This window comes from Staurois parvus, unplaced genomic scaffold, assembly GCF_062004578.1.
Source record: "Staurois parvus isolate SC_StPar_1 unplaced genomic scaffold, SC_StPar_1.0 ptg000548l, whole genome shotgun sequence".
Taxonomy (NCBI): Eukaryota; Metazoa; Chordata; class Amphibia; order Anura; family Ranidae; genus Staurois; species Staurois parvus.
In genome coordinates this window covers 11,170,491-11,190,776 of record NW_028318344.1, presented here as the reverse complement: position 1 = coordinate 11,190,776, position 20,286 = coordinate 11,170,491, and the positions used below count along the sequence as shown (strand labels likewise).

At 42.0% G+C, this 20,286-nt stretch overlaps 1 protein-coding gene across 2 annotated transcripts in view; it reads right to left on the bottom strand.

Annotated features, from left to right (window-relative positions):
• Positions 1 to 20,286, bottom strand: part of LOC149451178 (galactoside alpha-(1,2)-fucosyltransferase 2-like) — a 213,105-nt gene that overhangs the window by 17,023 nt on the left and 175,796 nt on the right. Inside the window, exon 2 of one of the 2 annotated variants that reach the window (XM_089691008.1) lies at positions 10,310 to 10,408. The exons of the other annotated variant lie outside the window; for it this stretch is intronic. The gene's annotated coding sequence lies outside the window, so the exon portion shown is untranslated. The remainder of the gene's footprint in view (positions 1 to 10,309; positions 10,409 to 20,286) is intronic. 2 annotated transcript variants of the gene reach the window in all.

Here is a 20,286-nt window from a genome sequence, read left to right as displayed (position 1 = left end):
GGTAAATAATCCAGCCTCTGAGTGGTCTAGGATGGTAATTGAGATGCCCAATGGTTCCCACTTGTGGCCAAGTTTATCAATGACATTGAAAATGGAATTTAGATTTTCAGTATTTTCTGATGACAGCAAAATATGTAACAAAATAATTTTGGCACAGAATGCAACAACATTAAGGAAGACCTCTATAGAAAAAAGGGATGGCTGGAAACTTAGCAGATGAGGTGCACTGGAAGATGTTACACTGCAGGAATCAGTGATGGAAAAAGACTTGAGGATCTTGTTAGACCACAGAGTTAACATTGGCATGTAATGCCAGGGTGCAGCTAATAATGCAGGCAGAATATTTTCATCCATTAAAAAGGGTATTTATTCCAGGGATAAGTTGATTCTTTGCACCCTTTACAAAACAACTGGTTAAATCTCATTTTAGGAGATTTTTCACTTATTAACAGGAAAGATGTAATAGAATTAGAAAGAGCTCAGTGTAGAGCAACATAATTAATAAGGGGGTGGAGGACCCCTGCTACAATTAATAACTAAGCAAATTATGCTTGTTCACTTAGAGGGAAAAAGTGTAAGAGGATATATGATCACTATCTATAAATTAATCAATTGTGACTGTAGTGGCTGCAAAAAAGGTCTCTGACAAGTACATGAGGCCACAATTTGAGGCTAGAGGAATGGAGGTATGACTTGAAATTGTGTAGAGGATTCTTTATGGTTAGAGCACTAAAAGTTTTGAAATGTCTTCCCTAGATAGTATGGTATCAGCTGGGAGTGTTGACAAATTCCAAAAAACTTCTTGATGCCTTCTTTAATGTGCACAATTTCAGGGGTGTGTATATTCATAGAAGATTCAAATTGACACGCACACGTTGGGTCTGCGTCTTTTTCCAATCTTATCTACTAAGTAACAAGGCATCTATGAGGCACAGTGTTAAAATCACATTCACACTTAGACTTGAATTGAAATGAAAAAGATTTTCCATTCTGATCCTTCAAAAATGAAGGTTATCAAACAGAAATCTGTATGTTTATGGCCGACATTACCGTGAAGCTTGGAAGCAAACACATAGCCGACTCACAAGCAGCTAAGCAGTTAATAAAAAACACCCTCTGTCTTGTGTACATAGAGAAAGAGGCAGGAAGGCTGCTGGTGACTTATCTGTTATCAGAAATAGATTGTAAATATTTTTTTTTCTACCAAGGTCATGTTACATACAGAGAGGAAACTTACAGAAGGATTCATTGTATGAGCAAAGGTGATGTTACAAACAGACGCTGTTTTAAATGGAGAACCTGTTTTTTTTATAGGTTAGACCTGCGTTTCTCAACTAGGGTTCCATGGAACCCTAGGTTCCTCTTGAGGTTGCCAGGGGTCCTTTGACTGGTAAGAGATTTCTGCTTCTCAGATGAGTGACCACTGACACCTATATCCTTTTAGCAATCTGCAAAGGGAGAGTTTTCCCACTGACACCACAATAGTGTACTGTGAACTCTAGATACAAAAATTTTTAACATCGGTTTTCTGAAGACAAAATGTTATTTCAAGGGTTCCTCCATGGTAAAAAGGTTGCAAAAGGCTGGGTAAGGCCAAAAGAATTACAGAGTCTAATCATTGTTTCACAATATTTAAGAGTACATTCTAGTCCAGTGTGAAATATAAATGGAATCAGGAGAAAAATCCAACCTATTATTTATTTATTATAGCGCCGTCAATTTTCGCAGTGCTTTACATACTGTATATATTGTACATTCACATCAGTCCCTAACCCTCAAGGAGTGTACAATCTAAAGTCCCTAACTGGATTCATACACATACTAGGGACAATTTAGACAGGATCTAATTAACCTACCAGCATGTCTTTGGAGTGTGGGAGGAGACCAGAGTACCCAGAGGAAACCCACGCAGGCACAGGAAGAACATGCAAACTCCAGGCAGGTGGTGCCATGGCTGGGATTTGAACCAAGGACCCTAGTACTGCCAGGCAGAAGTGCTAACCATTTAGCCACTGTGCTGACCTATTCATTGTGGCAATCAACTGGCATAGTTTGTTCCCTGTTTAGCTTACTAAAAGCCCTACAGTTTCACTTTCCTACTTTTTGGGTGTCTTTGGATGCTACCCTGTCAAAATGGAGGGAGCGTTTTCTTGGTCCCGAGCACTTCCCTCTGTAGGACTGCACTGTGGCGAATTTGTAGGGGCCGATCTGCTGACAGCTTAAGGAGTGAATGCTGCTCAGAGGCTCTGGGCTTCAGCAAAATGGCAGCCTCTGGCAAGCAGAAACTGGAACAATGCTGAAAGCCATTTACAGCACACACTAATTTTATAATTAGTAATAATAATTATCTAATTATTAATGTGGAATGTATGTTTCTTGCTAAATAACATTATTTTGTATCAATTTCTTATGAGTAAAGTTCCATTTTAAGTTAAACTTGCTTAAGCAAATCTCTTTTGAAGGTTAAGGCATGTGGTCTAATGTTTTCAGGTGATGGAAAAGAATCGAGCTACTGACATACGTTGCTGTTTATACTATTTTTGTACAGTATATCTTTTTTTAAATAATTCCATCCAGCCATTTGCCTGTCTTTTCAGAGTTTCTCTACTAAAAACCAAACTTAATATCTTTTCAAATTAAGCAAAATTAAATAGCTGAAGTTCTGTTTTATATACTAAGGGTTCAGGCAAGTACAGGTTAGGGGGTTAAAGATATGGGGTGCTTTACTGTTAGGGACACTTTGAAACATAAGAATTTTTTTGGGAACTATGTGATTTACACAGTTTCAGATGCTAACAGTTAAAACTATTAGCGCTGTGCACTCACAAACTAAAAGTGGTCCACTTGGTGGTTGTTTGTCATGTCCTCCATGTTTCCCAATTAACTTGTTGGATGCCAAGTCTGGGTCACGTGAGTTCCTCTGTGCTATGCTAGGCAGCTTATACAGGGTCCCTCTACTTCACATACATGGGGTACCTTTAATCTGCAGTTTTCATGAATCCCCTGGGACAAGGCTAAGGTTGTCATCAGGGCATACTCAACCTTAAGGTGGGCCTCTACTCTTAGAGATGAATATACACCATGTACACATGCACTGCAGCTGGTCTCCAGTTACTTTTTGGGTCCCTGTGTAAATGTACATCCTTTCACTGTAGTTTGCACTTAGGCGAGTCATACCGAAAACACTGACCACAGCCAACTGTTCTGCGTTTCCCACTACATAGCGTGGGCTCCAACGTGCCCTTGACTTTCACTCTTGAACTTCAAGGAAATGCAGCATAGGGAGTGCCAACAACATCTCCCTTCCGGCTACAGGAAATTCCACCTATAACAGGCACACATTCCGACAGGCTGCTTGCTAACTGTAACAAACAACACAGAGGGGCACTAGCCTAAAGCATTGTCCTTAAATTATGGCTTTATTATGTAGAAAGTTAAGTATTATACTCACAAAGTAGACTAAAAGTACAAGCTCATCGCATGGAAACAGCAAAGGCCAATCCAAATTGCATCATAAAATAATAGGACAATGGAGTCTCAACAGCCTGACACGTTTCAAGGCCTTAGGCTCTTCCTCAGAGCCAACCACTGCTAACTGTACCTTCTGTTGCTCGTGACAACCACATGTATAACTTGCAGTAAGGTTAACTCTTCATACCCCAGGTGAAAGTGACCCAAGCTGTGGACTAAGTGTGTGATAATGCCAGTTACATGCAACGCACCCCTTTTAAGCACTTCAGATAAGGCCAAAAGGCAACGTTTTTAACGTTTTACTGAATAAAAGTATGCACAGTACTAAAAGTCCAAAACATAGACAGAACAGTCCAAATAACACAGTCTCTTCCTAAATCCCTAATCCTAATCAGGCTATGTGCTGCCCCAGCATACCTAAAAAATGCAGAGTCCATGTAATTACAGAGTCTACCAGAGGCTTTCTCCAGCAGCTGGTGTCTTCAGGGTGAACCTCAAGTTCTGCCAACTTTACATCTTTGTAAAATAGAATGTGACATCTTCGTACTCCTCCGGAAGTCAGGAACAAAGCAAGACAAAGACCCAAGCAAGGACCCTGGACTCAGCCTACTGCCCCCTTTTATATGCACAGGTGCAGTGGGTGAAACCCAAACATCCCACCAAAAAGTAAAAGAACCAGGAAAGGCATTACCCTCCCATCTGAGGCAGCACCTAACTAATTTCAACCTGCTTATATGCTGATCTGCTGCTAAGCTGACAGTAAACTGCCTATCAAGAAGAATTATCTCTGCTAACAAACTTTAGAGAGTTAAAAAGTGAACATTTCTGTTTTCCCAGCAAGCAAAGCCAAGCAATGGTTGTCGCATACCCCATATGTGAATCAGCTCGTCTTACATCAAGCCACATCCAATATTTTGTATCAAAGCACATCACTACTTTATTCTAGATAATGTGTTGGGTCACACCCTTTTTCAGGAAAAAAATACTAGTCTCATGACCTCTTTCGTATTATTAATATTGGCCAAATATCCAAATTTGGAATGCATACCCTTGTGTGCTGCTATTTCAAAATATGGAACATCATTTTTTAGGTACTATCTGAAAATTAAAGAATCATTGCATCTTCAGGTTCAGTCAGTAGCCGGGCCTCTTTTATTTAAATGATTAAATGAATTGCTGAGCTAGTTTGAAATGGCTGGTAATTAAAAACCACTTTATGAACTCCCTATAGCAGATGTACTGCTACAGGGCAGCCGTTCTGTGCAAAATCACACATATATATATATATATATATATATGTGTAATTTTGCACTACCTGATTTTGGGGGAGTGTCGCCTGAGCACCACATCTACTGTGATTGATCACAGCAGAAGCTGATCAGCGTGTGCCAGCCAACGGATGAGCACCAGCACACACTGATTGGATAGGAGAGTGACAGGAAAAAGTTCTGTCTATATAAACAAGGCAGAGCTGTGTCCTATTAGTAGCAATCTGCTGGATTTTCTTTCCCTGCAAAGCAGGGAAAGAATCCAGAACGTTGTCTAGAAAAAACAGCACATAGTACACACAAAAACACTAGTTGGGAACACAGTTAACCCTTTGATCACCCTAGATGTTTAACTCCTTCCCATCCAGTGTCATTAATACAGTGATAGCATATATTTTTAGCACTGATCACTGTATTAGTGTCACTGGTTCCCACAAAGTTTCAGTTCGTGTCAGACTGTCCGCTGCAATATTGAAGTCCCGGTAGTCGCTGATCATCGCCATTACTAGTATAAAAAAAATAAACAAAAATTCCATCTTATATACTATAGTTTGTAGGCACTATAACGTTTGCGCAAACCAATCAACATATGCTTACTGGGATTTTTTTACCAAACATTTGTAGCAGAATACATATTGGCCTAAATTTATGAAGAAATTTTATTTTTTAAATGTTTTATTGGATATGTTTTATAACAAAAAGTAAAAAATATTGTTTTGTTTTTTTTCCAAAATTGTTGGTCTTTTTTGTTTATAGCGCAAAAAATACAAAAACCCAGTGGTGGTCAAATATTACCAAAAGAAAACTATTTGTGAGAAAAAATTACATACATTTCATTTATATACAGCTTTTCATGACTGTGCAATTGTCAGTTAAAGTAAAGCAGCGCTGTATAGCATAAAATTGCCTAGTCATAAAGGGGGGTATATCTTCCGGAGGGAAAGTGGTTAAGGAAGTGAGATCAAACAGCCATATGTTTGTGAAGAACAGACAGAGCTACAGACTGAAAGGTAAAGTGAAGCCATGCCCATACTTCTTGACTAAAGCTTGGTGGTTGAATGAAAAAGAATTCAACATGTATACCCATTCTAACTGTGAACTCCATCTTAACTAGGGATGAGGTTGAGGTTTAGATCCAACCCAAACAGTCCAGAGAATGTGTAACGTCTCTTAAATTCTGACATGCTGTTATGTAGTCTTGGCAGGAGCCAAACTAGAGCTTCTTTAGGTGCTTCAGGTCCAGGCCAAGAGGTGGCTGACCTTACGCCATCTTCAACCAGGTAAGGTTTTGTGTAACTATGGCACTAATCTGCTGGCTGCCCTTCACCAGGGAAAATTCACACACATACATTGCCTCGCACATGTTCTCAGCCTCGTGGTGCAGCAGTACCTCTTTAAGAACTCTGGGGAGTCCTTTGTCTGACCAGAAAAGTTTGTGGTCACTTTTGGCAGTCACCGACTGCAACGACAACACAAGCTGGCCGCCATCCATCAGATCTGTGCCATTTCCATTAACTGAAAGATAACACTGTTCATGTTGCAGAAGCTGCACCATCAGCAGCATGCTATCAATGAATACCCATGTGATTACAGTTCAAGGAAGGCTCTGAGGAGCTAGGGTTCTTTTCACTGCTGCATTGGTTCATAATTCAAGATGCATGCAGCATTTTGGTACCTTTTGATGAGAGGAATGAAAAAGGTGAGACGTAACAGGAAGTCAGGGATTAGTAATACAATTTATCTTGTGTGCCTCCTGGAGCAAACAGTCCATTGACTTATAGACCAGACAATGGAGGCACAGCAAGAACAGAAGACTTGCTGTTGTCTTAGGAAAGAACCCTTGCATGTTGCCTCCATCCCCCTGAGGCCAGATACAATGTCGCTGACGCTGTGTTTCGTAATACAACATGTAACGTGAAGGCTTATCCTAGGCATGTTATTGAAAGGATTGGTGTTTTTCCCATGTCAGCCTTGAAGTTGCATTAATAGGAGGACCCTCTCCCTGCTGTACAGTATTTTTTGTTTTGTTTTGTTAAATGTCCTCTATGACAGTACCCAACTCTCTATGCCAATTTTTTAGCAATACCTTGCCAAATAGCCTTGGAAATGGCAAGAATTTAGTATCAAGACCCCCCCCACCCATCAACTTCAATGGGGTTGGTGCTAAGTTGGGGTCTCAGGGACTGCAAGCAGGGTTAGGAGAAGCCCATGTGAAACAAACCTGGACAGATTTGTACATCCTTAAAGTATAATTGAAGGCAACACTTTTTTTTTTGTTTTGAACAGAGTGGAGATGGATTAGAATACCTCTCAGTTTTTACTGCTGTCTGCGCCCTTGGTAGGGAGATTCACCTTCTCTATTTGTCCTGTTTACTAATATTATTGAAAGTGAAAGTAAAAGAACATCCCACATTTTGGGTTGTCCCCAGAAAAGTAATAGAGGGCAAATTTTCCAATGGGGACACTAGTTCTGGTGACTTGAAATTCCCAAGAAATTCCCTTAATTTGCAGGGATTTTCTCTCTCTTCCTATTTGTCTATGGGACAATAATTGAAGAGAAATATCTGCAATGGGACGCAGATGGCGGAAAAAAACCTGCCAGGGGTTATAATCCTCTATTGCTCTATTCAAATAGGAAAAAAGTTTTGCCTATAGTTCTACTTTATTCTTGACCAAAGCAGGAGCATGCATCAAGCATCAGAACTGATTGAAGTCATTAATTTAAAGATAATTAACAATTAATCCCCATAAGAGCCCCTGGTGATAACTGATTCCCTTCCCCGAGATTAGTGCCCACACAGCATTTTCTCCATTCCTGGCTAGAAAAGATCAATCTAGGAGTGTTTTTATGCTGTATTGCAAAATAAACTTGGATGGGATGAAGAGAGCATGGGATACCCCAGAATCTGCTGAAATTACTTTCTTGAGGATTCTTCTCTTCACACTGCACTCCACAAAAATGTCCCGCACAACTCTCTACTAGTTGAATAGTGCCTATGACTTCCATTAAAGAACTGAGAACGTCACACAGTCACTAAGGCACAGTACTTAGGTTATTTACTCACAATGCCACAGGATCATTGGCCACCTCCTTCCAATATCCACCGGGCACTCTTCAGTAAGGGAAACACAGACCCTCAATACCACAGGACAGCTGGACACAATTCCCCAAACTTCCACAAGGTACTCCTCAGTGAGTTCTCCAGACCCAGAAAAATCCCAGACCAGACTTTGCAAACAGCCACCCCCCCCCCCCCAGCTTAAGCTCCAGCTGGGACCTCAGTGACTCCTGAATAGCGCCTCCAGCAGCCTGCCCTTAGGGGCAGAGCCACCAGACAGGGGTCTCCTCTCTGTAGGACTGGACCCGAGATCCACACACTCTGTCCCAGGTCTCAGAAAAATGATATGCTCTCCAGCCACCTACTGGACACACCTCCCCAGGGATTGGCTGAATCCCCATAAATATTCATGCTGCCTCTATATTTTTCCTTCCACTCCTGCTCCACTGACTACAAAGGAGCTAAACTAAATTTACTTTGCAGAGGTGCAGCACAGTGGCTAAATGGTTAGCAGTTCTGGCTGGCAGTACTAGGGTTGTTGGTTCGAATCCCAACCACAGCACCACCTGCCTGGAGTTTGCATGTTCTCCCTGTGCCTGCATGGGTTTCCTTCAGGTACTCCAGTTTCCTCCCACACTCCAAAGACTTACTGGTAGGTTAATTGGCTCCTGTCTAAATTGGCCTTAGTATGTGTATGTATGATAGGAGTTAGGGACCTTAGATTGCACGCTTGTGGGTTAGGGACTGATGTGAATGTACAATATATATGTAAAGCGCTGCGTAAATTGAAGGCGCTATATAAGTACCTGTAATAAATAATAATAAAAAACCTACACTAGCTAGAAGGGTGCTACATGTGTATATTGGTATAATCTTTACCTCTTCCCGATGACATGGCGCATATATGCGACCTCTCAGTGGGTGGACTTTAATGCTGAGCGGCAGTACTGTATATATGCATCTATTGCTAAATAATTTACTGTGCCGAAAGCGAGCATACTCACAGCACAGCAACTAGCATGTAACAGTAAGCACCTGATGCATACTTGCGATTGGATACTTTCCGATCATGTGACAACCAAACACAATGGTCACCATGATCAGAATCTCCCAGCATTTCAATTCAGGTAAAGGGCCAAGAGGTGGCGGTGCAAAGGGGTTAAACTAGGCTAAACAGATGATTTAGGGTTAATATAGTTAACCACTTGCCTTCCTGAGGATTTACCCCCCATCCTGACCAGGCCATTTTTTGCGTTACGGCACTGTTATTTTCACTGACAATTGCGCGGTCATGCAACACTACACCCAAATGAAATTTACATCTTTTCTTTCCCACAAATTGAGCTTTCTTTTGGTAGTATTTGATCGCCTGTGCATTTTTTATTTTTTATGCTATAAATAAAAAGACCGACAATTTTGAGAAAAAAAACTATATTTTTCACTTTTTGCTATTAAACATGTCCAGTAAAAAAATTTAAAAAAATCAAATTTCGTCATAAATTTAGGCCAAAATGTATTCTGCTACATGTCTTTGCTAAAAAAAAATCCCAATACATGTAAATTAAGTGGTTTACATGAAAGTTATAGCGTTTACAAATGGCGGTATGGATACTGGAATTTTATTTTTACTAGTAATGACGGTGATCAGCGACTTATAGTGGGACTGCGGTGGGCGTCCGACACTGGAGGGAACTGACTTGGTGTCACTGACATCCCCAGTGACACCAATACAGTGATCACTGTTAAAAAAAGCACTGACACTGTACTAATGGTATTGGGCAGGAGGGGGTTAACATGAGGGGTGATCAAAGAGTTAACTGTATGCTGTTTTACATTGTGCTGTGTCTGTGCTTCACTGTAAGCACACTGCTTTAGATGGCTGTGCACAGCCATCCAAAGCAGTGTGCACAAGCTGACAGGAAGGATACCGGTTTTATTTACAAACAGTTCTCCTCCCTGTCAGAAATGCTCGGCAATCACCAGGCGCTGGCGAGTAATCACCGGCCGGGACTCGGTGATTGACAGCCGCGGCCATGAATGGCGGTGCAGGTAGGATGGCCATGCGCCTCGCACGCACCCCCTGCTCGGAAATGCAAAATCACGTATATATACATGATTTTACACACCTGTGCCGCCCTGTAGCAGTATATCTGCTAAAGGGCGGTTGGGAACCGGTTAATAAGTATAATTAAAAAAAAAAGAAAACAAAAACGTAAGCATTGCATTGTGTTGTAAAAATACAAGGCACTGCCCTCCAACACCTATATAGAATGGACACGAGCCCACATGCTAAAACAGATAGTGGTGTGAACATGCCCTCAATCCATACAACTTTCTGTACACATTTTTTTAATATCTTTAATCTAGTAAAAAAAATACTCTTTTTACGCTCTATTTTGATATCTATACTTCACTGAAGACTGCTGTACAACTGAAAAATATTTAGCAAAAGCAAAACAATTAGTAATGTGATAAGCCTATGCTTGTATGGTTGCACATAGAAACACTAACCTGTGTCAGATAACTGAACTCTGGTAACAGAAGTGCTTGAAGAAGTAATAGTTGTGTTTTATCTGGAGGAAGGAATGCCACAGCATGTTACATCTTGTTCTTGGGGCACAAAGAAATAAAATGTATCAGAGCTTGAGAACTGCTGTAAAAATTACATGATTGCTTGTTAAATCAAAGAAACAGAATGAGACATACATTAGGCAGGAAAGCGTGATTCTTGTGAGCTACTACGGTGTATTTAAATTATCTGATCAATTAAAATAAAAAGTGAAAACATTATCTAGTGACTGAATTAAGACATACAGTGGGGATCGAAAGTTTGGGCACCCCAGCGGAAAATTTGTATTAATGTGCATAAAGAAGCCAAGGAAAGATGGAAAAATCTCCAAAAGGCATCAAATTACAGATTAGACATTCTTATAATATGTCAACAAAAGTTAGATTTTATTTCCATCATTTACACTTTCAAAATAACAGAAAACAAAAAAATGGTGTCTGCAAAAGTTTGGGCACCCTGCAGAGTTAATATCTTGTACTGCCCCCTTTGGCAAGTATCACAGCTTGTAAACGCTTTTTGTAGCCAGCCAAGAGTCTTTCAATTCTTGTTTGAGGTATCTTTGCCCATTCTTCCTTACAAAAGTCTTCCAGTTCTTTGAGATTTCTGGGCTGTCTGTCACGCACTGCTCTTTTAAGGTCTATCCATAGATTTTCAATTATGTTGAGGTCAGGAGATTGTGAAGGCCATGGCAAAACCTTCAGTTTACGCCTCTTGATGTAATCCCCCGTGGATTTCGAGGTGTGTTTAGGATCATTATCCATTTGTAGAAGCCATCCTCTCTTTAACTTCAGCTTTTTCACAGATGGCATCAAGTTACCATCCAAAATTTGCTGAAATTTTATTGAATCCATTTTTCCTTCTACTCGTGAGATGTTCCCTGTGCCACTGGCTGCAACACAACCCCAAAGCATGATTGATCCAACCCCATGCTTAACAGTTGGACAGAGGTTCTTTTCATTAAATTCTGTGCCCCTTCTTCTCCAAACGTACTGTTGCTCATTCCGGCCAAAAAGTTCAATTTTAACCTCATCGGTCCACAGAACTTGTTTCCAAAATGCATCAGGCTTGTCTATATGTTCATTTGCAAAGTTCAAACGATGATTTTTGTGGTGAGGACGTAGAAGAGGTTTTCTTCTGATGACTCTTCCATGAAGACCATATTTGTACAAGTATCTCTTTATAGTGGAATAGTGTACCACAACTCCAGTGTCTGCCAGATCTTTCTGGAGGGATCATGCAGTCAAACGTGGGTTTTGAATTGTTTTTCTCACAATCCTGCGAGCTGTTCTGTCTGATATTTTTCTTGGTCTTCCAGATCTTGCTTTAACTTCCACTGTTCCTGATGACTGCCATTTCTTAATTACATTCCGAACAGAGGATATTGACATCTGAAAACGCTTTGCTATCTTCTTATAGCCTTCTCCAGCTTTGTGAGCGTCAACTATTTTCAGTTTCAGTTTTCTAGACAACTGCTTAGAAGAACCCATGGTGCTGATTGCTGGGGCAAGGTCAGATGAGTCTGGGCATTTAAAACCTTTGAGATTGACATCATCTGGTCTTCCCAGACGATGATTGAGAACAATCCATGACACTGGCAGGTCTCAGCTTTGCAAAGGGGGCAGTGCATGCTATAAATTCTGCAGGGTGCCCAAACTTTTGCAGACGCCATTTTTTTGTTTTCTGTAATTTTGAAAGTGTAAATGATGGAAATAAAATCTAACTTTTGTTGACATATTATAAGAATGTCTAATCTGTAATTTGATGCCTTTTGGAGATTTTTCCATCTTTCCTTGGCTTCTTTATGCACATTAATACAAATTTTTAGCTGGGGTGCCCAAACTTTCGATCCCCACTGTATATCAATTGAATCAGTGGGTCGCTTACACTATACACATACCCATACAAATGTGTCTTTATCAAATTAAAAAACCATTTTGTGTTTCGCTTCACTAACAATATACACAAAAATCAATTAGTGCAAAACAATAAACTGATAAACTGATTACTAATATATTTCCATAACGTGATATTATTAATCACGCTACTAATGCATGCATATCTTCACATATAAAGTCCTCAAAAGGAATCCTCAAAACAATCCGTGATTCTATAGTGTCTTCTATGATATATAAAAAAATGGAAAATAACAGTGAGAATAAAGAAATAAAAATATATATATTAAAAAAAGATATAAAAAAATAGTCCACCAAATTTATAAATGTATACTGTGCTCCTTCACCAGCTGTGCTCTCACCTGATGTGTATGACCAAACTGTTAAGTGAGGTCATACAGGCTTGTGTCCCTTTAATTGGGCTCAGAATAGGACAAATGGATAATTCCTGTATCCCAGATGGATGGATGGATGAATAGAGTTTTTTCTTTTTTCCAGCAGGGGGTCTCGCCCTTGTCAAGAGATCCTTTTCCTGAGTATGGATGGATAGATGGAGTTATCCCTGTTCCCTCTAGGGGGTCTCTTGGCTCCTTTCAGACTTTTTCCTCTCTATATGTGTGTTCCCAAACATCAAAGCAGCTTTCATCCTCTTCCTCCTCTAGCCTCTAATTTGCATCTTTCTAGTGTGATTGATATCTCGTTATAGAAATATATTAGTAATCAGTTTATTGTTTTGCACTAATTGATTTTTGTGTATATGGTTAGTGGAGCACAACACAAAATGGTTTTTTAATTTTAATTTTTTTTTTTACAGGTGTACTTGCATTTACTGTACTATATATGGAGTGCTATTCACAATAAATGGCAGCACACAACAGTGCACAAATACTTCCAACTGTCCAGGATTCTGCTGGAGTTTCCTAGGAATTTGGCAAACTCTCAGCATCCTGCAGATCTGGGCTGTGTTCTGCAGCCAAGTGCCAGAACACTTGTTCCATAATTCCGCTCCAAAACTAAGCACAGGCTGCCAGGTGACGTGATCTCCTACACAACAGTATGAGCAGAGTTCCAGCAGTGACATCACCACGCAGGCAGTGGTGTAGGACACAGTACAGGTTTATGTTCTGCTGTCTCCCACTTAACACTAAAACACCAATGCCATTAGAAGGAAAACATCCAGGAAGGGCGATGGGAGAAAATATATCACTGACCACCAGTGCCACTTGAGGAGGGGGGGGGGGGGGAATCCCTGAACACCAATGTCATTAGTGGAGGAAACATCACTACACGGACTACCAATGCCAATAGGGTGAGAGGATACATCACCGATTACGAGTAACATTTGGGGGAAGGGGAGAATACATCATTGACTACCATTACCATTTAGGTGGCGGGGGACCAAAACCACAAGGGGGAAACTACCACTGACCACAAACGCTTATGATGGAGGGGAAACTGCCACTGACCACAAATGCTTATGATGGAGGGGAAACTGCCACTGACCACAAACGCTTATGATGGAGGGGAAACTGCCACTGACCACAAACGCTTATGATGGAGGGGAAACTGCCAATGACCACAAACGCTTATGGTGGAGGGGAAACTGCCACTGACCACAAACGCTTATGATGGAGGGGAAACTGCCACTGACCACAAACGATAATGGTATAGGGGAAACTGCCACTGACCACAAACGATTATGGTATAGGGGAAACAGCCACTGGCCACAAACGATTATGGTATAGGGGAAACAGCCACTGACCACAAACGATTATGGTATAGGGGAAACAGCCACTGACCACAAACGCTTATGGTGGAGGGGAAACAGCCACTGACCACAAATGCTTATGATGGAGGGGAAACTGCCACTGACCAAAAATGCATATGATGGAGGGGAAATGTCCACTGACCACAAACGCTTATAATGGAGGGGAAACTGCCACTGACCACAAATGCTTCTGGGGGGAGTGAAGAAACAACCTGTCCAACAATGATTTCATAGGGGAGTGGGGAATATACTGACCTTTAACACTTATAAACAGGGTGGGGACCTTCAGGAACCACTGGAGGGGACCCAAGAGATTAAGGGTGCTTTTACACTGCCCCTACTTTGGCTATAATGTACCCTTAGTTTTCTTGTGAGTTAGCTGCTTGCAGGACTTTTGGTACATTTTCAGAGAGCACACCGAAATTGTGGGAAATAATAGAAGTCTATGGGAGAGCACAGCTAATCCACACAAATACACTGGATACACTGTGCTGCCGCCATAGCCTAGTGGATCAGTGTGAAGCCGTCCTGACACTTCCAGCAGTGTTGATTTTGGAAGAAACGTCAGCCAAGGATTACACAGCATCCGAGTTGTTTTTGGTAGCATAGACAGGTATGTATTTCTTTCCTTCTTTACAGGTGGCCTTGTTAAAGATACTTTCAGTATACCACATAGTGGCTTTAAAAAAAAAGAACATTCTTCAAATGACCTATACACTAAGAGTTTACCAAGATTCGCACTTCTATTAGATACTAATATAAGCATTGGAAACAATGATTAAAGCTGCAGCCTCAGCATCCCTCTACTTAAGCAGGCCATACATTATACAATTTTCTTTCCTGCAATCAATGATTGCAGGAGAGAAAATAGGTTGTTTCCCATTAACACAGTCAGTGTTGATGGGGAAATTCCTCCTGCAACATTATTTTGTTCTACGGGTTGGGAGCCTTGCCAGCAGAACACAATGATGAATGCTAGCGGCTATAGCAGCCGACATTGATCAAAAGAAAAAAATATCTGATAATCTATTTTTTACTAAAAAAAAAGTCATATTGCAGGGGATACTTGTAATTTGACTTCTACTTACTGCAGACATTTGGAAAAAGCAGTGAGGCCATGAAATGAAAACAGAAGTGAGAGAAGTGGGTAATTGTACACAAGCAGTGGTTAAACCATATACAATTTGTTTCTTAACTTGACAGGACAGAGGGAATTGGTTCTAAAACAGGGACAGTCCCTTAAAATGTGCTGTTTATTCTTAATGGCACCCCCATGGATCTACCACACCAAAGTACCATGTATCATGGTGCGGTGCGATTTTTCAAAACTTCTTTTGAAGTTCTTTTTACATAAGGCTGCCCTAAACATGATGCGTAGAGATGCACAAAGATAAATGCAAGCTCAAAACATCGTACTAAAAATTCTCTGTAGGTTTTCTACAGATTTAAATGAATGTGGATATTGATATGGCATAAGTGTGCAGTCTGTGCTCTGCTTCCCTTTGGTTGTCATAATAAACCATCCAGTAACACAAAGCCTATTTCTTTATCGTGTTAATGGAAAAATGCCATGGAAATACTGGCTACACAGGAACCCTAGTATTGTTATGTTTATCTAAAAGCATCCTGATTCAAGCTACAAATAACTATTCATTAACATTTAAATACTCCCATGCCCTAAAATCTCATAAGCTTTAACACAGTAAAATCATTTCATGCATTTTTAATACTTTGAAATTTGCAGCTTTTATTAAAACAATACCTGGTGATCATACCGGGGTCTATGTTTAGGCCTGTTATAGGGTGACAATGCTCAGTCCTCGTGTTTGAGTTGTGCTCTTCCTTTGGCAACCCTGGCCTCTGATGAAGACTACAAGTGGGCCAATTCAAGACACACTATTGTTGTCACCATCAGGGAACCCACCCCAAGAAATGCCAATGCCATACCTCCCAACTTTCTGAGATTGGATACACTCCTGATAGGCCCCCAGTTATACAGACATTGAAGAATAAATATGCCAGAACTGATTGCACTAACACGAATATGTGCTTTTATTACCACAATGTTTCCTGGCCTTTAATATTGACAAAATAATATTCTAGCAAATGGATACAAATTTAGTGAAGCACTAATAATAGTAATATCGCAATGTTATAGAGGTGCATAAATTAGACAAAAAAGAAGGACACCTAAGTATGAAAGAGAGACAGAGACATTTGATTCCAAAAAAGGGACAGTTTCTCGAAGGGTACATTAACACCCGTTGCTGCATTGCAGTGCCCAGTGTCTGGTGTGGTCTGGCCAGACCAGCACAGTGTTGATGCGCTAATACTGGTGCATCACACTGTTCACTCTTCTTTTTTTTTTTTTAAGAACTTTATTGAAATGTCACATTTCATGGAGTTCTATCAGCCAGTGTCCCATGCTGCACTGGAAAAAAGTCCTGCACACAGTATTTCTTTTTTTCAGCACACACTGCTAGCACACCACCACAATGCAGTTGTGTGAACCAGCTACCTCAGAGAGAAGGCATTTTGCCTTGTCTTGTGGTGGGAATGCAGTGGGACTGCACTGGGATAGCCACCCAATGTAGTCCCACTGCACTTGGTGTGAATAGACCCTAAATGAGGGACAGTTGGGAGATAATCCATGCAGCCACAGCTAGAGTGCATGCATATAGTCCAAAATGGGCTGCATAATAGAGTGCATGCAACTAGACCGGAAGGGGTGGCATAGCTGGAGTGCATGCAACTAGACCGGAAGGGGCGGCATAGCTAGAGTGCATGCAACTAGACCGGAAGGGGCGGCATAGCTAGAGTGCATGTAACTAGACTGGAAGGGGCGGCATAGCTAGAGTGCATGCAACTAGACCGGAAGGGGCGGCATAGCTAGAGTGCATGTAACTAGACCGGAAGGGGCGGCATAGCTGGAGTGCATGCAACTAGATCGGAAGGGGTGGCATAGCTAGAGTGCATGCAACTAGACCGGAAGGGGCGGCATAGCTAGAGTGCATGCAACTAGACCGGAAGGGGCGGCATAGCTAGAGTGCATGCAACTAGACCGGAAGGGGCGGCATAGCTAGAGTGCATGCAACTAGACCGGAAGGGGCGGCATAGCTGGAGTGCATGTAACTAAACTGGAAGGGGCGGCATAGCTGGAGTGCATGCAACTAGACCGGAAGGGGCGATATAGCTAGAGTGCATGCATATAGTCCAAAATGGGCTGCATAATAGAGTGCATGCAACTAGACCGGAAGGGGCGGCATAGCTGGAGTGCATGTAACTAAACCAGAAGGGGCGGCATAGCTGGAGTGCATGCAACTAGACCGGAAGGGGCGGCATAGCTAGAGTGCATGCATATAGTCCAAAATGGGCTGCATAATAGAGTGCATGCAACTAGACCGGAAGGGGCAGCATAGCTGGAGTGCATGCAACTAGACCGGAAGGGGCGGCATAGCTAGAGTGCATGTAACTAGACCGGAAGGGGCGGCATAGCTAGAGTGCATGCAACTAGACCGGAAGGGGCGGCATAGCTGGAGTGCATGCAACTAGACCGGAAGGGGCGGTATAGCTAGAGTGCATGCAACTAGACCGGAAGGGGCGGCATAGCTAGAGTGCATGCAACTAGACCGGAAGGGGCGGCATAGCTGGAGTGCATGTAACTAGACCGGAAGGGGCGGCATAGCTGGAGTGCATGCAACTAGACCGGAAGGGGCGGTATAGCTAGAGTGCATGCATATAGTCCAAAATGGGCTGCATAATAGAGTGCATGCAACTAGACCGGAAGGGGCGGCATAGCTGGAGTGCATGTAACTAGACTGGAAGGGGCGGCATAGCTGGAGTGCATGCAACTAGACCGGAAGGGGCGGTATAGCTAGAGTGCATGCATATAGTCCAAAATGGGCTGCATAATAGAGTGCATGCAACTAGACCGGAAAGGGGCGGCATAGCTGGAGTGCATGCAACTAGAGCGGAAGGGGCGGCATAGCTAGAGTGCATGCATATAGTCCAAAATGGGATGCATAATAGAGTGCATGCAACTAGACCGGAAGGGGCCTTTTTACATTTTTTGTTCCTTTTTTATGTTTTTTTCTCTGCTTACACAGTAGATCTAGGTTTGTCTCAAGCATGTCTAAATTCCTTTACTGCTGACTGAATCACTACCTCTGTTGCAAGTCTGCTCCAAGTATCAACTACTCTTTCTCCAAAATATTACATGCCAATGCTAGTTTTGAACTTTCCTTCTACTAGTTTCAGGACATGTCCTCATGTTCTTGTACTTAACTTCATACTGATAATATTGCCCTCCTAAACAGTATTCACATTCTTAGGGGTCTATTTATCCAAAAAAAAAATAATGCTTTGGGAATGTCTCAAGGTTAATGCGTAACAATCAATACCATAATGTTTGTAATACAGTATGTGTGTAATTGTTTCTTTGTTGCCTTTCGCTGGGTGAGTGTAACATTCCCTAACGTTTGATCCTAAGAGAACATTTGACTATGAGAGTTAACATTCACCAGTAGAGATTATAGCTTAACCAAGAACATTCAACTAGAAAAATAATATAAAGGAGAGCTCTGCACTGTGTACAGTCTATGGAGAGTCCTGTAACCATGGTCAAACACCAGGGCTGTCTTTAAGGAGGTAAAGTTCCTTAAAATTGGCAGCTGCCCTGGGCCCAGTCATTGTTGTGGGGCCCAAAGCAGCTGTCCCATACTTGCCAACTGGACTGGCTTACATTACCTTGTCCCTGGAAGTCTTTGTTCCAGGCTGTGTCCAATATCTCAGTGTGAAGTGCTCTCACTTATGCTGCCCAGCTCTGTCCTATTGCAATATACAGATGACTCCTGTGCAGACTGTGCAGCATTCACATGTAAATAATGCCGACATTCATATGTAAATAGCAGCAGCAGTGTGGCATTCATATGTAAATAGAGACTGCAGTGTGGCATTCATATGTATATTATGCCCTCCCCAAGCTTCCAGCCACCAACACCTCTGCTGGTGGTGGGTGTAAATTCCCCCTTACATTGGTGGCCAGTGTAGAAATGTGTTGGTTGTTGGTGTAAAATCCCCCATTACATTGGATGTCAGTGTAAATTCCCCATTACATTGGTGGCCAGTGTAAATTTCCCTTTACATTGGTGGTCAGTGTAGAATTGCCCTTACATCGGTGGTCCGTGTAAAGTAAATCCCCCTTACATTGGTCATCGGTGTTAATCCCCCTAACATTGGTTGTCAGTGTAGAAATGTCACCTCCCATCCAGCACTGCCATCGATCCTATCCACCCCATTAATCTCATTCCCCCCCCTCCAAGCACTGCTGCTGATCCCATCCCCCCATCAGCACTGTCACTCATCCCATCCCCCCAGCACTGGCACTTATCCCACCCTCCCCACCACTGCCACTGATCCCATCCACCCACCACTGACACTGATCCCATCAACCCTCCCCCCACCACTACCACTGATCACACCCTCACGTCTAGCACTGCTGTTGATCCCAAATGTCCTAGGAGTTTTCTATCTATTGTTGGGTCCCCTAACCTTCTCAGTCCATGGTGTGCAGGCAGTGAGATGATGTGCTGTAACCTTCAGCAACCAATCAGTGAGACATAATTAAGTGCTCTAGCAACCAATCAATGAGTGGTAAGGATGTGCAGTAACCTCCAGCAACCAATGGGTGAGCAGTAATGATGAGCAGTAACCTCTAGCAAATAATCAGTGAGCGGTAAGGATGTGCAGAAACCTCTATTAACCAATCAGTGAGCAGAAATCATGTGCTCTAACCTCTAGCAACTAATCAATGAGCTGTAATGTGTGCTGTAACCTCTAGCAACCAGTCAGTGGGCGGTAATGATATGCTGTAACCTCCAGCAATCAGTTGCAATTGCTGCCTGATCTGCTGCAGTAAACTGATCTATTTACTGTATGTCTCAGAGCAGGTGGAGAGTAAATTTCATGGGGGGGGGGGGAATGTTTGCTCAGGGTCCAATCAATACTAAACACCCATTAATTTGGCCATTCACACAGGACACAGGAACAAACCTTCAGTTGCAGTGTGAAGTGAAACATTTAGCAGTGTTCTTACCATGGCTAAATATGACAGCTCCTCCTGGGTGTTATGGAGCCGGTACCCACTTTTCCTGGACTGGAAATATAGACATGACCTACCCACCAACCCTTTAGGTATATCACTTACATGCAACTTAAACAAAGCAAGACCTAATACAAATAGCCTTGTGGTAGACCACCA